This window comes from Carettochelys insculpta, chromosome 5, assembly GCF_033958435.1.
Source record: "Carettochelys insculpta isolate YL-2023 chromosome 5, ASM3395843v1, whole genome shotgun sequence".
Taxonomy (NCBI): Eukaryota; Metazoa; Chordata; order Testudines; family Carettochelyidae; genus Carettochelys; species Carettochelys insculpta.
This window is the reverse complement of record NC_134141.1, coordinates 57,519,621-57,537,619: the sequence shown is the minus strand read 5'-3', so window position 1 is coordinate 57,537,619 and position 17,999 is coordinate 57,519,621. Positions and strand designations below refer to the sequence as shown.

Sequence of the window (17,999 nt, the reverse complement as noted above, 5' to 3'; positions counted from 1 at the left end):
GTTTGTGATAATTTGTACATTTGCTAAGGACCAGTATTTTTTTTGAAGGCCCGTTACTGGGTTGCGGACCACACTTCGGGAAACGCTGGCCTAGAGCTTTCCTGCTTAAGGGCGAGCTGGAGGGATTTCAGCGTGGCTTGAGAACTGAAAGTGTAGATAGGGTGGGATGGAGAAATATCGGAGACAAACTTGTGTGCATGTTTTTTTGCAAGGAACGGTAGTTCAAATACTCTTGGCAAAGTAGCTTGAAGCATTCTTTTTGGGGCAGGGGGAGGTGGGATTTTAAAGTTACATTTCTTTAAACTCTTGTGGAGCCTGCCATCATTTGGCCCTGTACTTCCACTTGTATCGTGACAACACAGCTGCGTTTAACACTCGGCTATAGCTGCATTCATAATTGTTTTTGGCTATTATCTCTAATACAGAACTAGAGGAGGTGCTTCTACTCTGCCAAAACAAAACAAAACAAAACAAAACAAAACCACTAGATACTGAGTTATTGGAGGACATGTCTGCTGCAACTTGGCAAATCTGGTATGTGAATCCTGCTGGAGTCTAGCAGCTTTTAGTTCCAAATTACAAATTGTGCACTCTAAAGTGAAAACAAACGTGGCCTCTGTTACTTTACTAGAAAAATACACTAAATTAGATAGAGTTTAGCTGAGACACACTGATTTCTTTTCCCAGATGTGAAGAAGACTGAAAGCTTGCACTAGCTGAAGGTAGTTCAGTAAAAGGTATTATCTCTTCTACCTTGCCTTTCTTAAAGTTAAGGACATATGTAAATACTTCTGTTTAAATACTGAATGGGAGCCAAAGTCTGGACTGCGCACACCTTTCATCTTGGAGGAATGAGAGGAGATAGAGAGACCAGGGCCAGCAGAATATGGTAATCGGTTTTTATTTAATTAAAAGAGAGAGAGAGAGAGAGAGAGAGAGAGAAAGAACCTGGCATTCAGTCAGCTACCTCCCCCAGCTAGTCCTGCTGCTAAGGTGCCGGTACTCAGTACTGGCAAGTACTGATACCAAAAAAGCACTGGAAATGATACAGTATGGGAAACGAATATGTTCCCTGGTAGGCTGGATTTTCCTAATGGCAGTGGAAGCAGCGAGAGGGATTTAGTGTGTGTTTGAGGGATGGAGTAGGGGAGAGAAGGAGCAAAGACAGCTGCTGCATTAGGCAAATGTCATGTTTGGTTTCCTTTCCCATATGTATGGCAGCTAAAGTGATCTACTTTTTACTGTTCAGGCCAACGTTTTTCTTCTAGTTAGCTTGTCTTTAAGGCAGACTAGGCAACCATCCAAGTCACTAACATGGTGGGGTAGTACCATTTCTGAGAGATGAACCTTTGTCATCAGCGGCACAGCTGTTTCACTCAATCCGCTTGATTGAAGGTACTCCTGTACCATGTCAAGTTACTATACAAACTGCTGATACCCAGTGAAACGGAAAAGATAATAAACAGTTCTAGTCTACACCTGTGCTTTCAGGGGTGTGAATTTCTATCTCCCCAACAAACAAAATTTTCACAGACAAAAGTGCTGGTGTGGACAGCATTGTGTTGTTGGAAAAGCGTTTCCCATTAACATAAGGCAACTGCAAAGGAGACCTTACATCAGCAGAGCTACAGCAATACAGTTGTGCTGCTGTGAGGTGCCTGTGATGTGCAGGTAGGTGTCTATATACATTATGTTCAAAAGAGAAGTTTTGAATATAGTCAGGTTTGATGCTATTCACAGATTTTAAATATCAACAGCGCCACCTTCTGATGAATCTGGAGCTGTTGAGACTGTCAACATAAGTAATATAGTATTGGAGTTATATGATTCCATTAGCTCAAGACCATGTGTACAGATATGCTGCTATATTCCACGTAAACTGCAAGTTATAGAGGAGCTCTGTTAAACATCATTCCAAGGGGAATATAATGGCAGTAAACTAACCTCATGATTAGGAGGGCAAGTGTTATTGTGGTAAGATTGTCATAGGCTAAACAAGAGCCAAACCCACACAAGTTGCATAACTAGAAAGAGTAACATTTATGCGCCACATCCAACATTGCTCTTTTTGTGCGATAGTAAAGGTGTGGTCAGAAGCAATATTAAGATTTGTAACCTGATTCATTACCTCCAAACAAATCCTTTTAATAATCAACAACAGGATTCAAAAGGGCCTCTTAATAACAATAACAACACAGCAGCAAGATTTGTATTTAATAAGGTTCACATTGACTCAGCAAGCTGGTACTTTTCATGGGGACTGCATATTGTGTGTAAAACTTTAAACGTTTATTTAGCAAAAATAAGTCTCTAGGCTTTATGGTAGCAGAGAAAACACTCCAAATTTAGTAACAGAGATATAGACATGCTAGTCTATATACTTATCAAAATGTTAGTCTTTAAAGTTAGTCCAATACAAATTATTTTATTAGTCTTTAAACTGCTACTGGACTGCTTTTTTGTTTTGATACTCCAAATTTAAATTGAGATAGTTTTGTCTGAGTTTGCATCTAGGCTGAAATAATAATTCCCAGAAGGGTGTGAACTGTTCTATCAAGCATCAAGACCTATAATTATAAAGAATTAGTTACAAACCCTGGTGCTGACATTTGTCTGTTCTTTTCTAAATTGCCAACATGATGGTTGTGCAACAATCTGAGTTTTCCATTTACTTGGTGGTTATTGATCAGTATCTTACATAGGCATATGTTAAAAGAACTCCCAAAACACTCGGACTTGGATTCACTGGCTCCTCTGATGATATCTATATGAACCAGTGGTCAAGAGGAGGAAAAACATGTAGGTGATGTGAAATGGCAAAGGAAATGTTTGGAGTCTGCTGCAGTAAGTTAAACATTTATTGAAAGAAGCTGTGGTGTTGGGCGAGAAAGGTCAGTTCTTGTTGAGTAAACATTGCTGACTAAGTGCACTATTATATACAAAAAAAACCAAAACCCTACTGCGTTGTCTGGGAACAGATGGTTGAAGTCAGCCAACTGTGATCATTAGGAAAATGTACACCTTTGTACCACTACCTACATTTTTATCAGGTTTCTATGCCCTATCTTTACTTTGTCCTTTCCTGTGTCTCAGTTTTCGACATATAAATTTTGACACATTTTAGGAAAAAAAAATATTTAGTTCACTCTTTTTCTGTGGATTGGATTTAAATGAATCATTATAGATTTCATGTTTTTCTCCTTTTTAGAGGAAATGTGTTTTTTTTATACACATTTAGTGCTAGTCTAAATAAATCCTAGTAAAGAGGTGCACAGCATCTGAATGAAAGAAGAATTAAGTGTTGAGATGTGTTTTTAGAAAGGAACATTTTATGGAGTTAATATTTTCCTAAATAAAGACATTAAATAATATAAAATTTTAGCTGAATAAGGAAGTGGCAATATGTCTGTAAGAGATGAAAGGTAGTTTAAAACAGAAAGGGTTTAAAAAAAAGGCAGAAGAATTTAGTGTCTCATCCCACAGACTGATACAGGCGAACTGACAGAATTTCTTGTTCTGGGAGCTTGCAAAAAATTGTTTCTTCTTGGTTGAACCAAACAGAAGGTATTTAATCTCTTGGTGGCTCACATCATAGAATATTGAAATGCATCATAATTTCCTGTGTCTTTCTGAACACAGCCCTTTATGATTTTATGCAATGATTTTTAGTTTTCCCAATTTTTATGAATCACTGAGCATAGTACACTTTCCCAGAATCACACTGAACAGCGCACTACATTCACTGAAGTATATTAATATGCAAATTAGAGTAAAAGACCAAACAAAAAACGCATGCATTTCTGTGTTAGGCTTTTGAGAAAATCTGTGTAAATTTAGCAGACAGCTAAATTCTGTATTAGGACTCAAACTCCCTCTTTTACATAACTTTACATGTCTTCAAAAAAAATGGTAGACATACCCTTATAAGAATACATGTCTAACCTTTTATACTCATTTTTCTTATTCTGTTTACTTAAAATTATGCATTTCTTCATAGCCTTTTATATTGATTGTAAGTTAGCATCTGTTGACTTTTGCTGCAAAGAGGCCTCTTAATTCAAACTGTGTAACACCAGTTTACATGATATTATTTGTAAAGTGTTTTTTTTGGGATCAATATATTATTAATGTCACCTGGCTTTGAAATGGGCTGCTGTGTCTCAGGTTCATCCACCTAATTAAAATGTTGAAATATGTTACTGTTTTATGTACGTATATTCACATTATACCAATTAATACATACTTATTTCCTTACATGTGCACAAAGGGGTGTTTCATAGAAACATAACTGAAATTTCCATCAGTTTGGATTACATTAGACAGGTTGGTGAGGCCCTGCTAATTGCAGGGATGAAAAAAGTTTGCTCACTCCGATCTAGTCCATCCCTATGTGCTGATGCAGGACAAAATACAGTAGGGTCTCAACATTCGTGAGGGTTCAGTGTTGAGAACCCTCACAAATATTGAATTTTGCAAATATGGCTCCCACTTGGAGGCCGGCTGCCAGCTCTTCTGCCCAGAGCCCTGGGGGGAAGCAGCGGCTGCTGGTGCTCCTGCCTGGGGGAAGCGGGGGCTGCTGATCACTTGCAGATAATTGAATTTGCAATCATTAAGTTTGTGAATCTTGAGACCCTACTGTATATCATACCATCCCCAACAGGCGTTTGTCCCTTCTGTTCGTAAAAATCTCCATTGTTGGGGATTCTGTAGTCTCCCAGTGATTAATAAATCTCCGTAGCTACAGATGGGACTAGATGTAATCAGCTCAATCTTTGGTGGATATGGAGAATAACTGGTCACTCTCTTCTTCATAATAGTCCTTAACGTATTGAAGGCTTATGAGGTTCTCCTCCAACAATCTTTTTCTCAAGATTAAGCGAGCCCAGTTTTTTAGCCTTTCAACATGGATCAGGTTTTCCAAATCTTTCATAATTTTTGTTTGTTCTCATGTAGATTCTCTCCAACTTGTCCACATCTCGGCTAAAGCTGGCGCCCAGAATTGGACATCGGACTCCAGCTAATGCCTGACCAGTGGTGAGTAGAGTGGGAAAGTTACATTCCTTACGTATTACAAAGAATAATTCTGTTAATATAGCTCACAGTGATACTTGCCTTTTTGGGAACTGCCAACCTGAAGGGTGAGAGCCAGGTTATCCAGAGTGAGACAAGGCATGAACAGGGCTTGGAACAGGAGCTATTACAGTCATGCACAAATGCATTTGAGTAGCCACTGTGCTGTTGCTGCTGGGGTTGAGAGCTGATCTTCAGACTTGTTTAACCAATCAGGCCCTGTTACCAAATAGGCAGCCTTGCTTCCCAGAACTTGGTTCTGTTGCAGGCTCTTCTTCCTGAGAGTTGTTCTCCATTTTTTTTATTTGTGCATTGGATTATTCATTCTTTACAATTAGTAATTGAACTTCACTGTGTTGATTTTAGAGCAATTATCCAATTTGTCATGAGCATTTTTAATTCTAATCCTGTCCGTGCTGTTTGCAACCCCTCTCAGATTGGTGACATCTGCCAATTTTAGAAGGATAATTTTTGCTTTGTTATCCAAATCTATTGAAAATCTTGATTATTGCTAGGCCTAGGACAGACCCTCCTATGACCACAATAGAGAAATCCTCCCAGATTGACCGTGATTCATTGCAAAAACATCCCCAAAGAATAATTTATCAATCAGTAGTTTACTGATCTAATAGTAATTTCATCTAGACCATATTTTGGCAGCTTGTATGAGTATCCTATACGACAGCATCAAAAGTTTTACTAAAATCAAGATACTGGCTGCTGCTTCCCCATTCGCTATCCATTAGTCCAGTAAACCTGCTAAAGGAGATAATTAGGTTAACTGGCATGTAGCCATGCTGGGTATTATCACCCGTTTATCTTGTAGGTTAGTGGTCACCAACCAGTAGATCAGGATTTACTGGTAGATCTTGGAACCTCTGACAGGTGATCCTGACTAGTTTGTCCGGTATTCTATCAAATACTAGCATTTCAGCTGCCTCTCACACCACTGCTGTGCTTCTGACCTTTGCCTTGTAGTTGCCCTCCAAGAGCTTCCTGCTTGCTGTGCAGAGTAGGGGAGGCAGAAGAAGGGGTTACTGATGTCAGTGTTTCCTCCTCTTTCCACCTCTGCACCCTGTCTCCCTAGAAATGGGGACAAGACAAGGCCCCAGATGGAGGGAGCTTACTGGCAATTGCTCTTAAGTTTGAATGTGCTCAGCATACTTACAGAGGCAATGCGAATCTGTCACTCCCTCACTGAAAGAGTCTTTGTCCCTTGCACAAACACACTTTCACACTCACCTCCTGACTGAACACATATTTATGTACAGTCATACCCCGAGATATGCCCATTCGGGTTACGAGAATTTGACTTTACAAGGTGTTTCATTTACTACCCCTACGTCAGCTTATGAGGCATTTCTTCACGTTTACGAGGACTGATTTGGATTTCGCGTGCCTCAGCGGGATGCAGCCGCCCTGGGGCGGGAGAAAGGCTGCAGCTCCAGGCAACGGCTGCCTGCAGCTGCTGCCTGCCCAGTGCATCTCTCCGCAGCGCCCGGCGGTGGTTCCCCAGAGCCCCTGGCCAGCCACAGTGGGCTCCCACCTGCGGAGCCAGGAGAGAAGGGGACAGCACCCATCTGCGGAGCCGCTGCCCCAGGCACCTCAGTCCACCCCCGCCTTTACCTTGACACTTCTGTGGCTGGTCTGGGTCTCCGCCTCAGCGTTGCAGCAGCGGTGCACCCCGGCCTGGCCGGTGGCCGCAGTCTCCCTGCGCTCCTGGTGGTGCAGGCCAGGGCCGGGCGGAGGCTGGCAGCTCTGGCAGGGGAGCACTGAGGGGATGGAGTTGGCTGTGTTGGTCTTGACTAAGAGGCCATGCCGGGGGGTGGTGTCGCAGCGCAGGGAGGTAGACTCGTCTGAGACCCGGCAGTAGATCATGCCACTCTGCGAGACATGGATGCTGGGCGTGCAGCCCATCCCAGCCCTACCGCTGCCGTTCGGCCCCCCAGGCAGCGAGGGGGCCGCTGCCACCCCCCACCCCACCCCCGTGCAGCTATGCCTCGGGTGCCGCTTGCCACCTGCAGTGTTCCATCACATTTAGCGCCTGGCTCGCCTGCTGCTGCCGCCTCGGCCACCGCCGGCAGGGCCTCTCCGCCACGGAGCCCTGTATGAGTGAGGCATTGCCCCATGCCAGCCGGGGGTCCCCTGTGTCTGCCTAGCTCCCCGCATGGCCAACCCCCTGGCACTGCCCCCTCCCCACTTAACCTAAGCTGTGCTGAGGCCGGGCTGCCTCCCCGTGCCCTACTCTGCCCTGGCCACCTACTTGCACTGGCCCCGATTCTGCAGCCATGGGCAGCTACCCAGCTTTGTGCCCCCTCCCAGGCACTCTTTGATTTCCATTCCCCTCGCGGCCCTGTCTCTGAGCCTGGGACAGCCCCTTGAAAGCAGGTAAACAGCCATATTATAGAGTAATTAATGAAGGGAAACTGCCTTGTTATGTTGTGTTATGATAACTAATGTTAACTATTGAAGTAATTGTGTTCATTTTAATGGGATTTGGTGTTGTTTTAGCATAAATGGGTGTAAATTTTGGGGCTCAGGAACGCATAAAATTTTTTCACATTGAAATTAATGGTAATTAGGTTTTTGACTTACGAGAATTCGCCCTAAGAGGGGTTTTTCAGGAATGAATTACCCTTGTAAGGCAGGGGAAGACTGTAGTTTTTGTTACTACCTTTGTGACTTTCAGGCCGCGTCTACATGTGCATGCTACTTCGAAGTAGCGGCGCCAACTTCGAAATAGCGCCTGTCACAGCTACACGTGTTGGGCGCTATTTCGAAGTTAAAATCGACATTAGGCGGTGAGACGTCGAAGTCGCTAACCCCATGAGGGGATGGGAATAGCGCCCTACTTCGAAGTTGAACGTCGAAGTAGGGCATGTGTAGACGATCCGCGTCCCGCATCATTGAAATAGCGGGGTCCGCCATGGCGGCCATCAGCTAAGGGGTTGAGAGACGCTCTCTCTCCAGCCCCTGCGGGGCTCTTTGGTCACCGTGTGCAGCAGCCCGTAGCCCAGGGCTTCTGGCTGCTGCTGTGGCAGCTGGGGATCAATGCTGCATGCACAGGGTCTGCAACCAGTTGTTGGCTCTGTGGATCTTGTGTTGTTTAGTGCAACTGTGTCTGGGAGGGGCCCTTTAAGGGAGCGGCTTGCTGTTGAGTCCGCCCTGTGACCCTGTCTGCAGCTGTTCCTGGCACCCTTATTTCGATGTGTGGTACTTTGGCGTGTAGACATTCCCTCGCAGCGCCTATTTCGATGTGGTGCTGCCCAACGTCGAAGTTGAATGTCGACGTTGCCAGCCCTGGAGGACGTGTAGATGTTATTCATCGAAATAGACTATTTCGATATCGCTACATCGAAATAAGCTATTTCGATGTAGCGTGCACGTGTAGACGTAGCCTCAGTGTGTGTTGTTTTAGGTTTTTGACTGGTCCGCGCATTTCATAACTTTTATTTCTCTCTTATGCTTAAATTTAATTATTTGAGTAGTGAGGTTTAAACCTGTAGTAGCTGGGGTAATTATCCATATGGTAATTTTTTAAAAATCTAACTAATATCTAGGTTTTTGGTTTCTATTGGTGGTACATATCTGCAGATGACAAAGTCCTTCCCTCTAATTTTTTCCACATGATTTTGGAACACTGGCTGGGAGTCTCCTGGAATCAGGCTTGATCTTGGCTGCCAAGAGACTGTCAGTTCAACAGGGCTAAGGCATACTTCTGCTGTTCTGGCCTGTGCCGCTCCTGGACATGGCTGGCATGTCCTTCTGGCCCCTGGGGGAGATGGGGAAGGGGCGGTGGGTCTCCACATGCTGCACTTGCCTGCAGGCATTTTTCCCACAGCTCCCATTGGCTGGGAATGCAGAACCATGGCCAATGGGAGGTGTAAGGTCAGTGCCTGTGGAGCGGGGCCAGTATGTGAAGTCACCTGCCCCTTGCCCTAGAAGCCTCTTACAGACATGTTGGCTGCTTTTGTGGGTGATGCTAGGCTAGAGCTGGGGTGAGGCTGCCTTAGCCCCACTGCACCATTGCCTGAGAGCCACTTAAGGTAAGCATTGCCCACCCCTGAGCCCCCCTTGTGCCCAAACTCCCTCACAGAATCTGTATCCTGAATCCCTTCCTGCATTCCAACCACCTGCCTAGGCTCAGCCTGTAGCCCCTCCCACACTCCAAATCCACTGGTCCAAGACAAGACTCTGCACTCACCCCTGCACCTCAACTCCCTGCCCCAGTCTGGTGAAAGTGAGTGGGGATGGAGGAGGGATGGAATGATACAGGGAGGAGGAGAAGGCAGGGCAAGGGTATTTGGATTTGGGGTAGATCCTGGATTGCGCTTAAATTCAAAAAGCGCTCTTGTGCTTTTACAGCTGCTTAAAAATTAAAGTGTTCTGTTGGAAAATGTTGAGTAGCTTTGATATCCCGTTACAAAGTCAGTATCACAATTGGCATTAACTGGTATCATCATCATCAACGTCGTTGATGTCAGATGCTTCTCTCTCTGTTTCCTTCCATCTTTCCCTGTCCAGTGCAGAGTGGCTTAGTTTCTATTGACTAGCTCCACACCAAACTACTATATCATCTATCCATTCTCTGTGGGGTCTGTCTCTCCTGTTTGAACCATCCATTATGCCAAATACCATGGTCTTGATTTTTCGTTCATCATTGATTCTGCAAATATGCTTGAATAGCTGTAACTTGCACCGTACAGTAGGATCTCAACATTCGCGTGGGTTCCATGTTTAGGACTCTTGCGAATGTTGATTTCTCACGAATACTGGGGGTGCCCGGGGCCCCAGGGGAAGCAGCAGCTGCCGGTTCCAGCCTGTCAGTAACACACATTACTCCTGCTGCCATGATGAAGTATAGCGACCTGGCTGTGAAATAGTGGGGGAGCAGACCAGGCTGCTGCATCGCTCCAGTTCCTGTGGCTCCCACTTCCATGGAGAGTGTAGTGGCCCAATCCCTGCTGCTTCCCTGTGCCTGGCCCCCCATTAATACCCAGGTTTTGTCATTCGGGGAGAGGACTTGGGGAATGTGGAGCACTGGGGGCTTGATAAGTTGGAGCAGGGATGAAAAGAGATGGGGTGGGACTTGTTGGAGAGGTGCAGCAGCCAGCGGTGGGGCAGAGCAGGGTGGGATAGGGCAGGTCTTAGGGTGGAGGGAGGGTTGCCACAGGATCTTCACCCTGATAGGGATGTCCCTGCCTGGACCTTAGGTTGCACATAAACGAACACTTTTTTTCTCTGCTTTGCTTTTCCTCTTACCTTTTAAAAGTAAGCATTAGTTTTAAGTCACTTTGACACTGCAGTTCATTCTTGAGGAAGATTAATTTCTGAACGCTGGTTATAAGGAGAAGGTGACTTCCATGGGATAGTCTAATACATGTAAGGCAGAATGGTACAAATCTGATAAGATGCTGTCAGAGGCAACAGGTCCCCAGGATTTGATGGGAATAAATAACTTGGATAGTAAACTAACTTTGTAACCCTTGGGGAAGAATCCATCTTCTATAGGGATAAGACATTTTGGTGAGGAATCTTGCACTCCAATTGATTCTGAATAGTACCCTTAAAGCATAGCTCAATGGAGATTAAGGATTGCTCCACAGCCTAGAGGAAAGGCTGCTATAAATTAGTGTGGCCTAAGGGATTGCTGTGTCACAAATATCTTGCATTTAAAGACTTTTCTGTGACTGGTCAATCTTCCCACATATGCTCTTTTTAATCAGTAGGATCAAGGGTTATTGAAACTTTACACAACCTTCACCACTGGAAATTAGTTGTTTCTCTACATTAAAGTATTAATTTGGTGGTGGATTTTTCTTCATTATGCTAGTTATCTCTTTTGTTCATACTGTATACATTGCACCCAGGGTTGAATTAAGGTACTCTGTGGCCCTGGACACATCTTATACCATTGCTTCTCCCATCTTTATTGGTGCAGGGGATGCCCATACAAGAGTTGTTTCTGAGTGTACTGCCACTGCTTTTCTATGGGGCTTGTTGAGAACTTTACCAGGTCCTCTGTGGTCTGTCTCGCAGAAGTGTGGGCTTATTCCCCACACCTCACAGAGAATTCTGATGGGGATTAGCAGACGTGTGATGGAGCAGTATTGGTGGTGGAAATAATGGCCACAAAACTGAGACCCCTCATCACCTGAAACATTTTATTACTAAGCAATATTGGAATCAGACGTGCTCCTCCAGGGAAGCTAATGTCAAAAAAAATTGTGTTTTAAAGAATTTTTTCCCCATTGTTTCTTACTCCATCTTCCATCATTTCTTACTAGGTCCATAGATCTTTGCTGTACACTGTCTCTGACAATTGGAAACAGGAAGGATGACAAGTATAGGAAACTTAATCTGAAAACTCTGTAGAGAAGGGTACCAATAATTAAATACATTCTTGAAAGCAAGTCTTAGTTCAAGCTTCTTTCTCCACAGTACCACTAACTGGTATTTGCTTTATCTGTTCTATTCATAAGTAGATGCGTGCTGAGAACCTCACGTCTTCTGAAAAGCAGGAAACTTTCTGCTGATTCTTGGGGCGTTTGTTAATATACCCCATACAAAAGACATGACTAAAGGTATTTAGATTCTTAGGCTGTTTCTGATAAGTTTTTATTTAATCAAAGAAGTATATTAGTCTCAGCAAATAGCTTTTAATTTAATTAACCTTCATGGCATGGTTTCTAAAGGTAGTGATTGACATCTTCCTAAACTTACTGAAAAAACTGGTTGTAAATCCAGCTTGTTGATTCTGCAGCCCTCTTCGTGTATTATAGTCTGCATGTCCTTTGACCTGTTCAGAAGGTCCAGTATCTGATTTGCTACTGATGTAATACAGTGCTAATTGCAGAGGAAGAAATTTTTTGTGGAAGAACACAATGCACCAAACTGGAGATGCATTTGCTGATGAGTGGAAATGTATTACAACACTATTAAAGTATCGGAGGGGTAGCCGTGTTAGTCTGGATCTGTAACAGCAATGAAAGGTCCTGTGGCACCTTATAGACTAACAGAAAAGTTTTGAGCATGAGCTTTCTGATGCATCTGATGAAGTGAGTCTGTGCTCACGAAAGCTCATGCTCAAAACTTTTCTGTTAGTCTATAAGGTGCCACAGGACCCTTCGTTGCTAACACCATTAAAAGCTCTCTTCTGCCATCGTGTGGTACTTACTCACCTATTTCGTCATCTTCCTTTAACATAATTTCAATAGCATGGTTCCTTTGTGTAAATCAGACAAAGATTGCATCCTGCTGTTCTAAGGAGAGGCATCATGGACAGCATATGGGGTAAGGAGCGTATCTCACAAGTTGAGAGAAACACATATAATGGAGAACAATTCACCACATCAAGTAATATAGTGACCACAGTATAGTACTAACACACTTTAGTGAGGGTATCCATCTACTGTATTGAGGAGCATGGGCATAGATACACAAGATTTTGGAGTCAAGAGATGTGGATACTATTCCTGCTTTTTTTCACACACCTGCCGTATCATGGACAACTTACTTAGAACAGAAAGTCAGGGTTTCACTTACTGTATCTGCAGTTAAAGTATTTTACTAATTTGCATAATAGCAATTACAATGCCTGGAAACATTGAATAACCCAGTATCAGATATCTAGCACTTATTAGGATACAAACCGGTGAGTGCAAGAATGATGGTCACGCAGTTCGAAGCAAAACTGTTTTACATCTCAATCATTCAGGTGTATGCACCCATGTTGGATGGTACGGAGGAAGAGATTGAGCTATTTTATAAAGACTTGACAAAGATGGTGGAGGAGATACAGAAGAAAGATGTGTTGATCATTGGAGGAGATTGGAATGCGAAGGTTGGAACAGATAATGAAGGTTGGGAGAGAGTCATGGGAAGGTTTGAATATGGAGAAAGAAACGAGAGAGGTGAGAAACTCTTAGAGCTTCCTACAGAGCATAAGATGGTGATTTGCAACACGAGATTCCAACAAAAGGACTGTAGGAAGTGGACATGGCTGTCGAATGATGGGAAGTCCAAGAACATGATAGATATGATTTTGACAAGAAGAAGATGGATAACATCAGTACAGCAGTGCCGAACTTTCCAAGGAGCAGATATAGACTCAGACCACAGTCTCGTGATCGCAAACATCAAGATAAAACTCAAAAGAAAATGTCAGACACAGTTTAGTAAAAGAAGAGATGTGGCGAGGCTATGTGGGAAGAAACAGGGAATGCATACAGAAGAGCGCTCGATGAGAAGATTAAGAATATCAGCACACAGAAAGACCTAGATAAGAGAGTCGCAGGGATAGCCATCGCTATAGACGAGGCAATTGAGCGGACTGTTCCAGAAGAAGAAAAAATCAATAAGAAGTGGATTACCTAGAAGACACTGAAGTTGGTTCAAGAGAAAAGAGCGTTGAAGATCGGAAGAGATATTTCTGAGATGGCAGAACAGCAATATAGGATGAAATTCAAGGAGGTAAGGAAAGCAGCCAGAAAGGATAAAGAGAAATGGATAGAGGAGCAATGTGAAGATATTGAGAGGTATTACGGCGAATATAAGACCAGGGAAGTATATAAAACAATTAGGAATATTAATAGGAAATGGCAACCGAAGCAGATGGTGATCAAAGATGAGAACGAAGAAGTGCTCATGAACAGGGAGGAGATTGTGCAGCGATGGACGAGATATTGCACTGATCTATACGAAGCACAGTTGGACTGAGTGTCTCAGAGAGACTGACTGAAGAATTGAAAGAGGTATCTCCGCCCGAGCATCGAGAGCGAAACCGATATTTTGAAGGAGGAAGTAGAAAAAGCAGTGAAACGACTAAAGAACAACAAGAGCCCTGGAAATGATAAGATCATGGGAGAGATGATCAAATGCAGCGGAGAAAGCATGATTCAGGAAATACACCGACTATGTGATATAGCATGGAAAGAAGGGAAGGCACCTAAGGCATGGACAAGATCTGTGCTAGTGGCAGCACCCAAGAAAGGAAGTACATTGGAGTGCAAGAACTACAGAACGATTGCCCTAACGAGTCATCTAGGTAAGGTGCTGATGATGATACTGACTGAGAGATTAAGATCGCAGATAGAACATATAGCAGACGAGCAAGCAGGGTTCAGAAAAGATAGAAGTACTATACCGCAGATATTGACACTAAGACTGATAGCGGAGAAAGCTCGATGAAAGAACAAAAACATATATGCTTGCTTTGTCGATTTTTCAAAAGGCATTTGACAGTGTAGATCAGAAAGTGACTTGGGCGGTGTTGGAGTCATACGGAGTGAATGGCAGACTAATACGGTTGTTGAAAGATATTAATGATAAGGCGGAGGCAGCAGTGAGAACATGCAGAGAGTTGGGAAGTTGGTTTAAAACAAGTAGAGGTACAAGACAGGGAGTTCCAATATCGCCAAGTATCTTCATCACACATCTAGCGAGAGCGATGGACAAGATCAAGGAAGAGGTAGAAGGGATATCTGTGCACAGGAAAAGAATTAACAGCTTGAGGATGTGTGTTTGATATAGTTATCATAGAGGAAGATGAGGAGAAGCTGGCGAAAACGGTGCAGGTATTAAACGAAGAGGGGAAGCAGTACGGACTGATTATGAACATCGATAAAACAAATACAATGGTATTTGGAGATAAGGAAATAGGAAGGAAGATCAGTGTGGATGGTATTGAACTAGAAAACATAGAGAAGTTCACATATCTGGGGAGCAACATAATGTATGATCTAGACTGTAAGAAGGAAATAGCAACTAGAATAGCTAAAGCAAGAGCGAGTTTGAAGGCGATGGATAAGATCTTGAAAAGCAAAGCAATTAGCTTAAGAATGAAGTTGGGCGTCTTGAAAATGTGTGTATTCAGCAGCATGTTGTACAGCTGTGAGACATGGGTGATAACGAGAGATTCGAAAAGAAGAATATTGGCATTCAAAAGGAGTTGTTATAGAAAGATTCTGAGAATAGAATGGATGCAGAAGGTCACCAGTGAGTAATTATATGGGAAGATACAGCCGAAAGAGAACCTGCTGCAGAAGGTTATAAAACAGAAGCTACAACTATTTGGACATATTTGCAGAATGAATGACAAACGAAAAATCAAGACCCTAGTATTCGGTGTAATGGATTGTTTAAATAGGAGAGGCAGACCCCACAGAAATGGATAGATGATGTAGTAGTTTGGTGCGGAGCTAGTCTACAGAAACTAAGCCACTCTGCACTGGACTGGGAAAGATGGAAGGAAATAGTGAGAGAGGCACCAGACACCAACGGGCGCTGAGCCCACGGTTATTGATGATGATGATGATGAATTACAATGTCTGGAAATATTGAATAACCCAATATCAGATATCCAGGACTTATAGACTTTAAAGTTATTCTCTTAGTTTATAAATACTTTATAGAGAATGTGGGCCAAATTCTGACCAGGGTTAACAGACTACGTGGCGCTATGGAATAGAATTGTTTCAGGGTAAAGTTTGACCTGAAGTATCTGTAAAACTCAGAGGCTACAGCTACACTGAAGAGTTTTGTCGACAAAACCCACACATTGCGTGTGGATGCTCCATTGGTTTTGTCGACAAAACCAGTGGAGTGTCCGCACACAAAATACATTTTGTTGACAGTATGTTGACAAAAGTCGTCACGTTTACTGACAACTTCTGCCTCTCCCAAATAAGGAAGAGCACCTTTGTTAACAGATTCTGTCAACAAAAAAGCTGTGTGGATGCTCTGGGGGGCCTTGTGCAGACAGATGGCTTCCGGTTCACTGAGCAGTCCTGTTTCCTGAGCTTCAAGTCCACCGTTCTGTTGAGAGAGGCTTGGGCAATCTGGCTGCTCTGTCGATGCTTCTAGTGTAACTGTAGCCAGACTGTTTCCCTGGTGATATACACACAACTATAAGCTAGTTGTGTAGATTTTCTTTTGCTCCTCCAGCTCCATGTGGTGCTACTACGAAGTTCTTCCCAGCAAAGAACAGGGCATGATTTCACAAAGGATTGTGATAAAATCATAAAATGTTAATGTATGAAAAAATTAAATTTGCTGTGTAATTGTAGGCATTTCCATTTAAACAGAATCTGTTTAAGTTCCATTTTTTATTCAGTTATAGTATTGCATGGTTGCACAAGTTTACCACTAGGTGGCAATGCTTATTTATTCCAAACACCCTGGGACAGTACAGCCGCAATCATTTGCCAGGTACATCAGACTGTTTCAAGTAGCCACATTTTTCTTTTCACAATAGCTCTGAATCCCTCGGGTTGTTTAAAACTTGTGTTTATCTTTTGCAAACAATGTGTTGTTTGTGATAAGGTATTGTTAATCCTTCCACTTTGGCACATATAGTAGATAAGAGAGTTTTGCTAAGGGATTTTCTCTGGGTTTCAGGCTGGGATCTCCAAAGTAGTGGTGACCCAGTGTGGATATGGGTAGTAGCTTCAGCAGTTACTGTGTCCCTCATGTACAGGGAGTTAGGAATGTATGGATCCTCGTAATCCTGGATCTCCTTGTCATACCCTCTCTACTTGCCAGACCTGCTACCAAGACCACCCTTTCCATAATAACACATTTGGACTGCATTCTGGTGTTCACTGTCATCTTCCTGAATCTCCAACCAGCCCAACACAATGGCTCTGAGGATCTGTGTGTCTTAAAACTTGTGTGAGTCAATGTAATTTTAAAACTACTTAGCAACTAATTTATATGCATCTTAACACGCAGTAAATGGAGTTAGCTGCTCATGGGCAGCCTGAGGTTGACAGATGCAAGCTAAAACGATTTAAACAAGGGCTAAACCAGTCTAAGGGCTTGTCTATTCTAAATATCTACCAAAATAACTATTCTGGAATAGTTATTTTGGTGAATGTCCAAGTGTGGAGAAGCCCATGGTGAAAAACCGTTCCAAAAATGCAGTAGACTGATTTTTAAATTGATCTGGTTAAGCTAGTGCAGCTTTTCTAGTATGGACAGGATCTAATTCATATCTGAGGCCAGGAAGGAATAAAACTTTTTGAACTCCCAATGTTTCGCTTGAAGGCAAAAACTTCAAGCAACCCATAGGCTGCAGAGGAGATGGAAAACTCCTGTGACAGGTTTTTTGGATAATTGCCGTTTTACAAATACTTAATGATACATTTAAAGCAAAACAATTTTTTTTCATATTTAGCTCAATTTTTCTTTCACTAATATGGACTTGTCTACAATCTAAATTGGAATCAGGAAAGGGCTGTGCTGCTTCATGTTCTTGTTTCAGCATTGATTGCTTCATTTTCTGCTAATGGCATGCATTTAAATCCCTTTTATATATTAACAGTAGTGCCAGAGAATACAAGTTCAGTACATAAAGGCCTGTCAGAATAAGTACACAATTGCTGAATAGGTGTGGGCTGTGGTTATTTTACTTCAAGTAAATGAACTTTGCTGCAGTAATACCTCATTACTACAGATTATGTATACCCAATGCTTTATTTTTATTAAAAAAAAAAAAAAGGAGGAAAAGAAAGAAGCCAGTACTCAGCTAGCTCCCCGACCCTCACCCCCAGCCAGTCCTGCGGCTGGGGCTGCCGACCTGCTGATACTCAGTACCAGCACAAAAAAAGCACTGCATATACTGCTGGAAAATAAATCAGCTTGTCAAGAAATCTGGGTGTTCTGACTTTACATATCTTGTAGATACGTAATATGTGTGCTCTTCTATCCACTGTAGTAGTCTTGCTTGAATGGATTTTATCCTAATGTTGTTTATCTAAAATATTGCAGAGTGGCATGAGGAACCGGGTGATGCAAGCCTTTTCATTCAGGGAGAAATAGAGAGTTTGAGCATAGGACTGGGAGCCAGGCATTCTCAAATTTTAATGCTGTCTGTGACACTGATTCTGTGGGAGTCCAGTTTTATACGTTTGTTTGGTCACTCAGTGGTG

The 17,999-nt window shown here is 42.9% G+C and overlaps 1 protein-coding gene across 11 annotated transcripts in view; it reads left to right on the top strand.

Moving 5' to 3' along the window:
* The window catches only part of AOPEP (aminopeptidase O (putative)), a 436,790-nt gene that overhangs the window by 987 nt on the left and 417,804 nt on the right, over positions 1 to 17,999 (top strand). For 10 of the 11 annotated variants that reach the window (XM_074995130.1, XM_074995128.1, XM_074995129.1 and 7 more), the window contains exon 2: positions 4,954 to 5,034. The gene's annotated coding sequence lies outside the window, so the exon portion shown is untranslated. Of the gene's footprint in view, positions 1 to 687; positions 738 to 4,953; positions 5,035 to 17,999 lie in introns of all 11 variants that reach the window. The other variant, XM_074995127.1, reaches the window with a different exon arrangement.